Here is a 15,533-nt window from a genome sequence, read left to right on the forward strand (position 1 = left end):
CTTGGGTATGTCTGTATCAGCTTTGACTTGTCTTGGGTATGTCTGTATCAGCTTTGACTTGTCTTGGGTCTGTCTGTATCAGCTTTGACTTGTCTTGGGTCTGTCTGTATCAGCTTTGACTTGTCTTGGGTATGTCTGTATCAGCTTTGACTTGTCTTGGGTCTGTCTGTATCAGCTTTGACTTGTCTTGGGTATGTCTGTATCAGCTTTGACTTGTCTTGGGTATGTCTGTATCAGCTTTGACTTGTCTTGGGTATGTCTGTATCAGCTTTGACTTGTCTTGGGTATGTCTGTATCAGCTTTGACTTGTCTTGGGTATGTCTGTATCAGCTTTGACTTGTCTTGGGTATGTCTATCAGCTCTGACTTGTCTTGGGTATGTCTATCAGCTCTGACTTGTCTTGGGTATGTCTGTATCAGTTCTGACTTGTCTTGGGTATGTCTATATCAGCTCTGACTTGTCTTGGGTATGTCTGTATCAGCTCTGACTTGTCTTGGGTCTGTCTATATCAGCTCTGACTTGTCTTGGGTATGTCTGTATCAGCTTTGACTTGTCTTGGGTATGTCTGTATCAGCTCTGACTTGTCTTGGGTCTGTCTGTATCAGCTTTGACTTGTCTTGGGTATGTCTGTATCAGCTTTGACTTGTCGTGGGTATGTCTGTATCAGCTTTGACTTGTCTTGGGTATGTCTGTATCAGCTTTTACTTGTCTTGGGTATGTCTATCAGCTTTGCACATCTGGATTTGAGGATTTTCTCCCATTCTTCCCTGCAGATTTTCTCAAACTCTGTTAATTTTGGGATAGGGGGCAGCATTTTCACTTTTGGATGAATAGTGTGCCCAGAGTGAACTGCCTCCTACGCTGTCCCAGATGCTAATATATGCATATTATTAGTATTGTATAGGAAACACTCTGAAGTTTCTAAAACTGTTTGAATGATGTCTGTGAGTATAACAGAACTCATATGGCAGGTGAAAACCTGAGAAAAATCCAACCAGGAAGTGGGACGTCTGAGGTTTGTAGTTTTTCAAAGCTTGGCCTACCGAATACACATTGAGATATGGATAAAGTTGCACCTCCTACGGCTTCCACTAGATGTCAACCGTCTTTAGAAACTTGAATGAGGATTCTACTATAAAGGATGGGCTCATGAGACTCTTTGAGTCAGTGGTCTGGCAGAGTGCCTTGGTCTCATGACGTGCGCTCCCGACAGAGATACCTCTCGTTCCAGTGCTTTTCTTCAGACAAAGGAATTCTCCGGTTGGAACATTATTGATGTTTTATATTAAAAACATCCTAAAGATTGATTCCATACATTGTTTGACATGTTTCTAAAGGACTGTAACGGAACTTTTCAAGTTTTTGTCTGGGCGAAGTGCCTGCGCCTCATGAAGATGGATTACTGGGCTGAACACGCTAACAACAAGTGGCTATTTGGACATAAATTATGGACTTTATGGAACTTTATGGAACAAATCAGTCATTTATTGTCAAACTGGGATTCCTGGGAGTGCCTTCTGATGAAGATCATCAAAGGTAAGTTAATATTTATGGTGTTGTTTCTAACTTCTGTTGACTCCAAAATGGCAGATATTCTGCCTGCCCTAGAAAGGTTAAGTTAGATGGGGAAAGGCGGTGAACAGTCTTTCCACAGATTTTCAACGGGATTCAAGTCTGGGCCTTGGCCACTCAATGACTTTCACTTTCTTATTCTGAAGCCATTCCAGCGTATGCTTTGGGTCATTGTCCTGTTGGAATGTAAATCTTCACCCCAGTCTAAGGTCGTTTGCACTCTGGAGGTTCTCATCAAGGACTTGCCTGTATTTGACTCCATTCATTGATCCATCTATGCTTACCAGTCCCACAGACCCTGCTGATGAAAAGCATCCCCATAGCATGATACTGCCACCACCATGCATCACGGTAGGGATGGTATTAGACAGGTGATGAGCTGTGCCTGGTTCTCCAGAAAGTGCTTTGCATTCAGGATAAATAGTAACATTTCTGTCTCATCAGACCACAGAATATTTGCCTTATGCTCTAAGAGTCTTCCAAATGCATTTTTTGCAAATTCCAGGTGTGCGGTCATGTGCATTTTTCTCAGGAGTTGCTTCCGTCTGGCCACTGGGTTCTTGGTCACCTCCTTCTGCCCGGTTGTTCAGTTTGGTCTGACAGCCAGCTCTAGACAGAGTCTGGGTAGTTCCATATTTTTTCAATTTCTCAATGATAGAGAACACTGTGCTCTTAGAAACATTCAACACTCTAGAAATTGTTTTATCCCCTTCACCCAGATATATGCCTCATCACACTTCCTCAGAGATCTACGGACAGTTCCTTGGACTTCATGGTAGTTTCTGCTCTGACATACACTGTGGTACCTTCTATATACTGTGTTTCTTTCTAAATCATGTCCAAACAATTGAATTGGCCACAGGTGGACTCCAATCAAGTTGTAGTGACATCTCAAGGATGATCAAAGGGAATTAGATGCACCGGAGTGTCATAGCAAAGAGGTGTGAATACTTACAGTACCAGTCAAAAGTTTGGACACACCTACTCATTAAAGGGTTTTTCTTTATTTTTACTATTTTCTACATTGTAGAATAATAGTGAAGACATCAAAACTATGAAATAACACATATGGAATCATGTAGTAAGCAAAAACGTGTTAAACCAATCATAATATATTTTATATTTGAGATTCTTCAAAGTAGCCACCCTTTGCCTTGATGACAGCCTTGCACACTCTTGGCATTCTCTCAACTAGCTTAACGAGGTAGTCACCTGGAATGCATTTCAATTAACAGGTATGCCTTGTTAAAAGTTAATTTGTGGAATTTCTTAATGCATTTCAGCTGATCAGTTGTGTTGTGACATGGTAGGGGTGGTATAGAGAAGATAGCCCTATTTGGTAAAAGACCAAGTCCATATTATGGCAAGAACAGCTGAAATAAGAAAGAGAAACAACAGTCCATATTTACTTTAAGACATAAAAGGTCAGTCAATCCGGAAAATTTCAAGAACTTTGAAAGTTTCTTCAAGTGCAGTCGTAAAAACCATCAAGCGCTATGATGAAACTGGCTCTCATGAGGACCGCCACAGGAAATGAAGACCCAGAGTTCCCTCTGCGGCAGAGGGTAAGTTCATTAGACTTACCAGCCTCAGAGAAATTGCAGCCCAAATAAATGTTTCAGAGTTCAAGTTACAGACAGCACAACATCAACTATTCAGAGGGGTGCGTGAATCAGGCCTTCATGGTCAAAATTGCTGCAAAGAAACCACTACTTAAAGGACACCAATAATAAGAAGAGACTTGCTTGGGGCAAGAAACACGAGCATTGGACATTAGACCGGTGGAAATCTGTCCTTTGGTCTGATGAGTCCAAATCTGAGATTTTTTGTTCCAACCGCCATGTCCTTGTGAGACGCAGAATAGGTGAACGGATGAACTCCGCATGTGTGGTTCCCACCGTGAAGCATGGAGAAGGTGGTGCGATTGTGTGGGAGTGCTTTGCTGGTGGCACTATAGGTGATTTACTTAGAATTCAAGGCACACTTAACCAGCATGGCTACCATAGCATTCTGCAGCGATACACCATCCCATTTGGTTTGCGCTTAGTGGGACTATCATTTGTTTTTCAACAGGACAATGACCCAAAACACCTCCAGGCTGTGTAAGGGCTATTTGACCAAGAAGGAGAGTGATGGAGTGCTGCATCAGATGTTCTGGCCTCCACAATCACCTGACCTCAACCCAATTGAGATGGTTTGGGATGAGTTGGAGGCAAGGAAAAGCAGCCAACAAGTGCTCAGAAAATGTGGGAACTCCTTCAAGACTGTTGGAAAAGCCTTCCAGGTGAAGCTGGTTGAGAGAATGCCAAGAGATTTCAAAGCTGTCATCAAGGCAAAGGGTGGCTACTTTGAAGAATCTCAAATATAAAATATATTTTGATTTGTTTAACACTTTTTTGGTTACTACGTGACTCCATAAGTGTTATTTCATAGTTTTGACGTCTTCACTATTATTCTACAATGTAAAAAATTTTAAAAATAAAGAAAAACAATTGAATGAGGTGGTGTGTCCAAACTTGTCTGGTACTGTATGTAAACAAGATATTTTGTATTTCATTCTCAATAAACGTGCCCATTTTTATTTATTTTTTATCCATTTGGAATTTGGGCTGTAACACAACAAAATGTGGAATAAGTCAAGGGGCATGAACACTTTCGGAAAGCACTGTAGATCATGAATATGGAAATGGCATCGGAGTCTTGAAATCTTTCAGTATGTATACGCATAGTAAATACGATGTGCAAGGGGAGGTAAAATGGTAGCAAACATCCAGTACAGTACACCGGTTTTGACTGAAAGTGCTTGTATATGGGGTTTATGACTTGATTTGTGGAGGAAATCAGTATGCAGAAGGTGAGATGGGTGTGTGTGCAAATTCATGTCTGATTGATACTGTAAGATACTCACACTAGTCTCTCTGTTCCAGTGTTGTGTGTGGAGTATTAGTAAAGAAAGCCTATATTCTGTCCATGGTAGCAGAGGGTATCTAATTTACAACCCCTGGTTTCATTAAGTGTTCTTGGTTACATAGCCCTCTCTGTAGCATGGTGCTACTGTATGTACACTGCCTGTCAGGGGAGGGGAGGTTGATGGATATACTATATAATTACACACACACGCACACTTTTTCCAGCCTATTTGCCAACTCAGTAACATTGCAGCAGGGAGCTTCCACCGCCTGAGGCCACCAGCCCAAACTTCAAAAGCCCCCCTGCTAACTCAGTGTGTGTGTGTGTGTGTGTGTGTGTGTGTGTGTGTGTGTTGAATGTGTGCTGAGTCACAACTGCATAGTAGCACTGCCACCATGTGGTCAACAGGGTGACATTGCACTACATTGTAGAAATACAGTCAAATGATGAATACATGTGCAATGCAATAGCTTGTGGTGAATGTGTACAGCCTAATTTACTTGGCCTACCTTACATACATACGCAACTCAAAAACACAATTAGCTAAGCAAAATGGCGATCATTAAAATTGCGGGCTGTCGCTGCAACCGCCTGCTACACAACTAGGCAGTGTAGTGTACTTGCTTGACTTTACATGTATCTGATGTACACTCAGGAGTCAAACATACTGTGCTACCGTGCATATACTAAGACATATGTTGAACTTTTAGAATGTATTGTGTTACTGAGTATCATTACAGTCTAGATGTGTCTCCATATGTGTATATGTTATTGTGTGTGTATGAGAGAGCGAGAGAAAAAAAAGGATTTGCATGTTTTGTTGATTTTAAGAATGCTTTTTGATTCCATATGGCATGATGGTTTAAGCGGCACTGGGGACAAAGTATACGACATCATAAAATCTATTTACTCAAACACATGTAGTATTAATCTTTACAATAAAATAACATTGTTTTTTGCACAAGGATGAGGGTGAGACAAGGGTGCACTCGAAGTCCAAACCTGTTCAAAGTTTACGTCAACCAATTAGCATTGTTGTTGGACACACCCTTAAAGATGAGGTCAGATTCCTGCTCTATGCAGATGATCTTGACCTACTGTCACCAACAGAGTAAGGTCAACAGGAACAACTTAACATTCTTTAGGAATGGAGCATCAACTGGGAAATCACCTTTAACTTTCAGAAAACCAAAGCTGCGATTTTCTATCAGGAATCAATGCAACAGAAACTTCAAATTAGGAAATGGTTGAACATGCACAAATGGTACAACTACCTGGGACTAAAAATCAGTGCCTCTGGTGGATTTGGTCTGGGAGTGAATTCACTCAAAAGAAAAAACCTGCAAAGCATTGTACTCCATAAAAATATATATATTTAAAATAAATATTCCTATCCAAATCTAGTGGTAAATATTCAAGTGTAATTTTACCAATTGCAGTTTACGGAGGCAAGGTTTTGGGTCCAACCTGGAATTATGCTTATAAGCATTGGGAGAAAAACCCAATAGAAAATCTACATACAGAATTCTTCCGAATTATCCCAAATACCCTAAATAATGCATGCAGAGTGTAACTCGGAAGATTCCCTTTAATTGTTAAAACTTCTCTAGGGTAGGGGACAGCATTCGGAATTTTGCATGAAAAGCGTGCCCAAATTAAACTGCCTGCTACTCAGGCCCAAAAGATAGGATATGCATATAATTGGTAGATTTGGATAGAAAACACTCTAAAGTTTCAGAAACTGTTAACTATAGTGTCTGAGTATAAAATAACTGTTTTGGCAGGCAAAAACCTAAGAAAAATCCATCCAGGAAGAAGGATTTTTTTGTTTGTTGTAGTTTTTTATTCAATGCCATTACAGTAACCATTGACTTGGGACTCAAATTGCAGTTCCTATGCCTTCCTCTAGATGTCAACAGTCTTTAGAAATGGTTTCAGGCTTGTATTCTGAAAAATGAGGGAGTAAGAGCAGTCTGAATGAGTAGACCTTGCAGTGTCACAGAGCTTTTTCATGCGCACAACCGAGAGAGTGCCTTTCTTGTTTACGTTTTATATTGACGACGTTATTGTCCGGTTGAAATATTATCGATTATTTAGGCTAAAAACAACCTGAGGATTGAATATAAACATCGTTTGACATGTTTCTATGAGCTTTACGGATACAATTTGGATTTTTTTGTCTGCCTGTTGTGACTGCGTTTGAGCCTGTGGATTATTGAAGAAAACACAAACAAAACTGAAGTTTTTGGATATAAAGAGACTTTATCGAACAAAACAAACATTTATTGAGTAAATTAATGTCTTCTGAGTGCAACCATATGAAGATCATCAAAGGTAAGTGATTAATTGTATCTCTATTTCTGACTTGTGTCACTCTTCTACTGGTCTGGTTACTGTTTGTAATGATTTGTCTGCTGGGCGATGTTCTCAAATAATCGTAAGGTATGCTTTCAAGGTAAAGCCTTTTTGAAATCTGACATCGTGGTTGGATTCACAAGAAGTTCATCTTTAAACCTATGTAAAATACCTGTATGTATTTCTGCATTTGAATTTGGCGCTCTGCAATTTCACTGGATGTTGGCCAGGTGTGACGCTAGCGTCCCACATACCCTAGTGAGGTTTTAATATAAAGAAAAGGACACTTACATTTTGACACCATTTTAATCAATCAAATGTATTTATGAAGCCAATGTCACAAAGTGCTGTACAGGAACCCAAGAGCTGAAAACTGAAAATAGTACCATATGTCAGCTGTTAAAAACACTAAATAACCGTATTATCCAAACACACAAATCAATCAGATTGTTACAGAAATACAGACTCTATATATGGCTATAGAAAAAAGGTAGACATAATGGCAACCCAAAAGTGTCTATGTAGTCACTGTATGACTGGGGAGGTAGACACAGAGATGCACCTTTTCCTCTACTGTGAGAAATACTCCCAAATTACATAAGAAAATATCTCAATCAATACCCAACTTCTGTGCATTTACTAATGACATTATTCTGGGTGAGGGAGAAATATTACTGCTAGATATGTATAAGGTTTCCATAGCCTGAGGAACATTCGGCTAAAAATCATGCTAGGCTTTCTCTATAGAAACAGGACATGTTTGTCCTCTACAAATAGAAGGCAAATTGTGCAAGCTACTTTTCTGTCTGTTATAGATTATGGGGATATTATCTACATGCATGCTACGGCATCAACACTTAAACGGCTGGATGCTACTTATCATTGCACACTTAGGTTTATTACGGGTGCTAGCTACAGAACTCACCACTGTGTTTTATATCAAAATGTGGGTTGGACTTCGCTGTCCGTGAGACGAGAACAACACGCTCTCGTGTTTGTCTATAAAGCACTTCTGAATAAGCTACCTTCTTATTTATCATCACTCATCAACATTAGAATTAGAATTCCTAAAACCAGGTCTCAAGCATGGATTACACTTGAGACCCATGCGGTTTCCACAGAGTTGGGTATGGCTGCCTTTTCCTGTTACACTCCTTGCCTATGGAATAGCCTGCAGACGAAACTTCAACTAGAGACTCTTGTCCCCCTGTTGCTCATTTTAAATATTTATTGGAGCATTTTTATTTTTGTATGGCTTGTAACTGTTTCGGGTAATGCAAATTCTTGTGCTGTTTGGGGAATAACCTGTTAGGGGAATAACCTGTTAGGGGAATAACCTGTGTGTAAATGTAATCTGTTGCTGTATTTATTTGTGTTATCTGTGATGGTTTTGTTTGTCTTGTGTAGTTTCTTTAATCATATTTTGTTCCTAACCTGTATGTGTGAACATGTAAACGCAGGGCCCAGCTGTAAAAGAGACCGTGGTCTCAGTCTGTGTTCCTTGTTGAAATAAAGGTATAGAAATTAAATTATATAAATTGTAAAAACTTACAAGTAATACAGTGCCTTCAGAAAGTCTTCAAACCCCTTGACTTTGTCCACATTTTATTGTGTTACAGTCTTACTTTAAATAGTTTACATTTCAATTTTGTGTCACTGATCTACACACAATAAGATCTACACACCACACCAACTGATCTACACACCATACAACTCTCCTTCCGTGGTCTCCAACTGCTCTTAAACCCAAGTAAAACTAAATACATGCTATTCAACCGATCACTACCTGCACCTGCTCGCCCATCCAGCATCACTACTCTGGACTGTTCTGACTTAGAATACGTGAACAACTACAAATACCTAGGTGTCTGGTTAGACTGTGAACGCTCCTTCCAGACACACATCAAACATCTCCAATCCAAAGTTAAATCTAGAATTGGCTTCCTATTTCGCAACAAAGCATCCTTCACTCATGCTGCCAAATATACCCTCGTAAACCTGACCATCCTACCGATCCTCGACTTCGGTGATGTCATCTATAAAATAGCCTCCAACACTCTACTCAACAAATTGGATGCAGCCTATCACAGTCCAATCCGTTTAGTCACCAAAGCCCCATACACTACCCACCATTGCGACCTGTACGCTCTCGTTGGTTGGCCCTCGCTTCTTACCCGTCGCCAAACCCACTGACTACAGGTTATCTACAGTCTCTGCTAGGTAAAGCCCCGCCTTATCTCAGCTCACTGGTCACCATAGCAGCACCCACTTGTAGCACGCGCTCCAGCAGGTATATCTCACTGGTCACCCCCAAAGCCAATTCCTCCTTTGGCCGCCTCACCTTCCAGTTCTCTGCTGCCAATGACTGGAACGAACTGCAAAGACTCATATCTCCCTCACTAGCTTTAAGCACCAGCTGTCAGAGCAGCTCACAGATCACAGCATCTGTACATAGCCCATCTGTAAACAGCCCATCTATCTACCTCATCCCCATACTGGTATTTATTTATTTATCTTGCTCCTTTGCACCCCAGTATCTCTACTTGCACATTCATCTTCTGCACATCTACCATTCCAGTGTTTAATTGCTATATTGTAATTACTTCGCCACCATGGCCTATTTATTTCCTTAACTTACCTCATTTGCACTCACTGTATATAGACTTTTTGTTTTCTTTTGTTCTACTGTATTATTGACTGTATGTTTTGTTTGTTCCATGTGTAACTCTGTGATGTTGTTTGTGTCGAATTGCTATGATTTATCTTGGCCAGGTCACAGTTGTAAATGGGAACTTGTTCTCAACTAGCCTACCTGGTTAAATAAAGGTGAAATAAAAAATAAAATAAAAAAAACAATACACCATAATGTCAAAATGGAATGTTTTTAGAAATGTTTACAAATGTATAAAAAATGTAAAGCTGAAATCTATTGAGTCAATGGCAAGCCTACATAAGGTCAGGAGTACAAATGTACCTAATTAATCACATAAGTTGCCTTGACTCACAATTACAGTGTTTAACATGATTTTTAATTGACTACCCCATCTCTGTACCCCACACCTAATCTGTAAGGTCCCTAAATTAAACAGTGAATTTCAAGCACAGATTCAACTACAAAGACCAGGGAGATTTTCCTCATGTTCGCAAAGAAGGGCACCAATTGGTAGATGGGCAAGAAAAACAAAAAATAATTTTTGTTTGACTATGCATTTGAGCACAGTCAGGTCAGGTCAGGTCAGGTGGTCAGGTCAGGTCAGGTGGTCAGCATGGTCAGGTCAGGTCAGGTGGTCAGCATGGTCAGGTCAGGTCAGGTGGTCAGCATGGTCAGGTCAGGTCAGGTGGTCAGCATGGTCAGGTCAGGTCAGGTCAGGTGGTCAGCATGGTCAGGTCAGGTGGTCAGCATGGTCAGGTCAGCATGGACATTGACTATGCATTTGAGCACGGTCAGTTATTAATAATACACTTTGGATGGCGTATCAATACACCCAGTGACTACAAATATACAGGCACCCTTACTAAATTAGATGCCGGAGAGAAAGGAAACCGCTCAGGGATTTTACCATAAAGCCCAATGATGTTTTTAAACAGTTACAGAGTTTAATGGCTGTGATAGGAGAAAACTGTGGATGGATCAACAACACTGTAGTTACTCCACAATACTAACATAAAGGACAGAGTGAAAGAAGGATATTTCAAAACATGCATCCTGTTTGCTATAAGGCACAGAAGTAATGAATGTGTGTATGTAATTATGGTTGCGCGTATAATGGCTCACAGATGTATTACATCCAAAGCCATTACAGACCAGAGCTAAAATATCTCTGTGCCATATTTAACAGCCTCCGTTGTGTCTGTGTGTGTGTGTGTGTGTGTGTGTGTTTGGTCTTGGCCTTAGTAGACTTTCACACCTCATAATTGAGAATGAATGCATTCTATCTTGCATTTCCTCTCTCCCTCACACACATGAGGTGGTCCACTGAGGTGGTCTTAATTAGCTTTTTACTGACGTACTTTAATCATTCTACCTAGATCCAGAAACCAGAACACTTAACTTAGACTACATACACTCTCAGAGAGAGGACTGAATGTGTGTGTGTGTATATGAGAGAGAGAGAGAGAGAGAGAGAGAGGGGCTGGTGACCGTTTAAAAGGACAAAAAGCCAGGCCCAGCCAATGAGAATGAGTTTTTCCCCACAAAAGGGCTTTCTTACAGACATAAATACTCGTCAGTTTCATCCGCTGTCCGGGTGGCTGTTCTCAGACGATCCCGCAGGTGAAGAAGCCAGATGTGGAGGTCCTGGCGTGGTTACACATGGTTTGCGATTGTGAGGCCAATTGGCATACTGCCAAATTTTCAAAAACGACACTGGATGAGACTTATGGTAGAGAAATTATCATTCAATTTTCTGGCAACAGCTCTGGTGGACATTCCCGCCGTCAGCATGCCAATTGCACGCTCTCCCTCAAAACTTGAGACATCTATGACATTGTGTTGTGTGACAAAACTGCATATTTTATAATTACCTTTTATTGTCTCCAGCACAAGGTGCACCTGTGTAATGATCATGCTGTTTAATCAGCTTCTTGATATGCCACACCTCTCAGGTGGATGGATTATTTTTGACAAAGGAGAAATTCTCACTAACATGGATGTAAACAAATTGTGCATAAAATTTGAGAGAAATAAGCTTTTTGGAACATTTCTGGGATCTTTTATTTCAGCTCATGAAACCAACACTTTACATGTTGCATTTGTATTCTTGTTCAGTATAGTTAGCATCCTATTGATGAATTATATGTCCCAAAAAATGTGCGCAAACACAGTGAATATAATGTAGACTTAACTGTTGGGGTAACTTGGGGTAAACCGCCACTGGGGGTAACACGCCCCCCTGCCTTTACTTCTCACAGAAATGGTATTTGATGTCACCATACCCCACCCCCACACAAATATACTCCAAATTTAAAAAAAACATTTCTTAACTCTATTTCTTGAACTGCATTGTTGGTTAAGGGAATTTAAGTAAGCACTGTATTCGGCGCATGTGACAAATAACATTTTATTTTATTTTCCCTGGTTGCACTTCTCTAAAAATGTCATAATTCTCATCGCAATTTTTTTACATAACCAAAAAATATTTTGAGGTAGGGTGGCCTTTTACTAATTACCTGGCAAGTTACTAATTACCTACAATTGATCCGTGTTGTATTTAGCCCCACTCTCCTATATACACTCACGGTGTATTGCGAAGCGGTAACTTGCTTACCCATGCCGCTGCTAAAAAGTCTGGCTTGAAAATGTGCAGTTCCCGTATATTTAGGAGTTGAGAAATAAATTAAGTAGGAACGGAAAGCTTGGATTCCCCCATTTTAACAAAGGCCATTAAAACTGCTGCTTTCCCTGCGATTGCAAGAATTGTTGTGCATTGACTTGTCAGAATGCAGGTTTCCCTCCCGATTGCACTCGTAACTTGAATGCGCCTCAAGAGGAATATTTATCTCTCATAGAACACCAACTAGCTCTCACAGTCTCATGTCAGATTTCAGACGTTCATCCATGTTTCTCAAACATCACATTTCAAAGTGTTTTAAGGTTAGGCATTAACTCGAATGGTTAAGGTAAGGGTTAAGGTTTGGGATAGGCTTAAAACAAAAATCTGAAAACCAACTTTCTATTGCTGGATTCAAACTTGCAACCTTTGGAAGAGGCAAATTCTTACACCCATCCACAACACCCTAGGAAAACCGAAACCTACTTGAAGGTAACAGCGCTCACTGTTGCCTCAAGTGGCTGGTTTCCACATCATCTCCCGATGTCCTCGGACATGGATGGACATCGAATACCGACTTGTATCACGCATGACCTGGCTGTAGAACACACAACACCAAGCCTACTAGGTAAATATATAAACTTGTCTAATATGGGGTAGTCAGATTTTTCTATTCATCACTTATTTTGTTTGCAGAGGAAAAGTAAAATGTGGACTGTTCTTGCATCTTCAAAGTACGCTTCAACAGAAATATTTTTTCAAGTTACATATTTTTATGCCGTGGTGCCAATGATTTTTGCCGTGGCATAGTGCCACAGATAAAATGACTGCAGAGGAAACACTGAGCTCCCCAGTGCCAACCACATACATGTTACTTATTTGGTACATAATGTTGCCACTACCGTCTCTTATGACCGAAAATAACTTCTGGACATCAAGACTGCGATTACTCACTATGGACTGGTAGAATCCTACTTTTCCATTAAAGAGTCTTGACGAGCCCGACGCGAACGATATACTGCTTTCTCGGGAACAGGCCCATATCCCCGCCATTTGCGTGACGAGGAGGCGGAGAAAAAGGGGCCAAAGGGCGGGCTGCCTTCTGAGAATTCGATTGAATAAACCCCCAATTCCCTCCATTTTGCTAGCAAACGTGCAATCTTTGGAGAATAAAATCGATGACCTACGCGCAAGATTAAACTACCAACGGGACATTCAAAACTGTAATATCTTATGCTTCACGGAGTCGTGGCTGAACGATGACAATATCAACATACTGCTGGCTGGTTATACACTGTACCGGCAGGATAGAACTGCGGCATCTGGTCAGACAAGGGGCGGCGGACTATGTATTTTTGTAAATAACAGCTGGTGCACGATATCTAAGGAAGTCTCGAGCTATTACTCGCCTGAGGTAGAGTATCTCATGAAAAGCTGTAGACCACGCTATTTACCTAGAGAGTTTAACTGTCTACATACCACCACAATCAGTGGCTGGCACTAAGACAGCATTGAATGAGCTGTATTCCGCCATAAGCAAACAAGAAAATTCCCCCCCAGAGGGAGTGCTATTAGTAGCCGGGGACTTTAATGCAGGGAAACTTAAATCTGTTTTAATACATTTCTATCAACATGTTAAATGTGCAACCAGAGGGGGGGGAAATAAAATAAAACTCTGGGCCGTCTTTACTCCACACACAGAGACACATACAAAGCTCTCCCTTGCCCTCCCTTTGGCAAAGCTGACAATAACTCTATCCTCCTGATTCCTGCTTACAAGCAAAAAAAATTAAGCAGGAAGCACCAGTGACTAGATCAATAAAAAAAACATGGTCAGATGAAGCAGACGCTAAGCTACAGGACTGTTTTGCTAGCACAGACTGGAATATGTTCCGGAATTCTTCCGACGGCATTGAGGAGTACACAACATCAGTCACTGGCTTCATCAATAAGTGGATCGATTACGTTGTCCCCACAGTGACTGTACGTACATACCCCAACCAGAAGCCATGGATTACAGGCAACATCCGCACTGAGCTAAAGGCTAGAGCTGCCACTTTCAAGGAGCGGGACTCTATCCCGTAGGCTTATAAGAAATCCCGCTATGCCCTCTGACAAACCATCAAATTGGCAAAGCTTCAATACAGGACTAAGTTAAAATCATACTGCACTGGCTCTGATGCTCGTCAGATGTGGCAGGGTTAGCAAACCATTACAGACTACGAAGGGAAGCACAGCCAAGAGCTGCCGATGACACAAAAGTGGTAGGCCTGATCACCGACAATGGCGAGACAGGCAATAGGGAGGAGGTCAGAGACCTGGCCGTGTGGTGCCAGGACAACAACCTCTCCCTCAACATGATCAAGACAAAGGAGATGATTGTGGACTACAGGAAAAAGAGGGTTGAGCACGCCTCCATTCTCATCAACGGGGCTGCAGTGGAGCAGGTAGAGAGCTTCAAGTTCCTTGCGGTCCACATTAACAAACTACCAACTGCTCGGCCTCCGAACGCAAGGCACTACAGAGGGTAGTGCGAACGGCCCAGTACGTCACTGGGGCCAAGCTTTCTGCCATCCAGAACCTCTATATCAGGCAGTGGAGGAAAGCGGAGGAAAGCCCTAAACATTTTCAAAGACTCCAGCCACCCTAGTCATAGACTCTTCTCTCTGCAACCGCACGGCAAGCGGTACCGGAGCACCAAGTCTAGGTCCAAGATGCTTCTAAACAGCTTCTACCCCCAAACCATAAGACTCCTGAACATCTAATCAAATGGCTACCCAGACTATTTGCATTGCCCCCCCCCCCCTCTCTCTTTTATGCTGCTGCTCTCTCTTTTATTATCTATGCATAGTCACTTTAATAACTCTACCTACATGTACATATTACCTCAACTAACCGGTGCCATTGACTCACATTGACTCTGTACCGGTACCCCCCGTATATAGTCTCGCTATTGTTATTTTACAGCTGCTCTTTAATTACTTGTTAGTTTTATTTCTTATTGTTATCCATATTTATTTCAACTGCATTGTTGGTTCAGGGCTGGTAAGTAAGCATTTCACTCTTATATTCGGCGCCTGTGACTAATTCAATTTGATTTGATGTTTCAGTATGGTTAGCATGTAGCTAGCATACAACAGACACTTACCCCTAATTGCTCCTCCTGTAAGTCGCTCTGTATAAGAGTGTCCGCTAAATGACTAAAATGTAAATGTTTCAGTGTAGTTAGCATTTAGCTAGCATACGTACAGTTGAAGTGGGAAGTTTACATACACTTTAGGTTGGAGTAATTAAACTCGTTTTCAACCACTCCACAAATTTCTTTTTCAATTTGTTTTTATATTTTTTTATTTTACCCCCTTTTTTCTCCCCAATTTCGTGGTATCCAATTGTTAGTAGCTACAATCTTGTCTCATCGCTACAACT

At 41.1% G+C, this 15,533-nt stretch overlaps 1 protein-coding gene across 2 annotated transcripts in view; it reads right to left on the bottom strand.

Moving 5' to 3' along the window:
* The window catches only part of LOC110487971 (juxtaposed with another zinc finger protein 1), a 33,489-nt gene that overhangs the window by 10,534 nt on the left and 7,422 nt on the right, over window positions 1-15,533 (bottom strand). The gene's annotated exons all lie outside the window — the stretch shown is intronic.

Source organism: Oncorhynchus mykiss, chromosome 32 (genome assembly GCF_013265735.2).
Source record: "Oncorhynchus mykiss isolate Arlee chromosome 32, USDA_OmykA_1.1, whole genome shotgun sequence".
Lineage (NCBI taxonomy): Eukaryota > Metazoa > Chordata > Actinopteri > Salmoniformes > Salmonidae > Oncorhynchus > Oncorhynchus mykiss.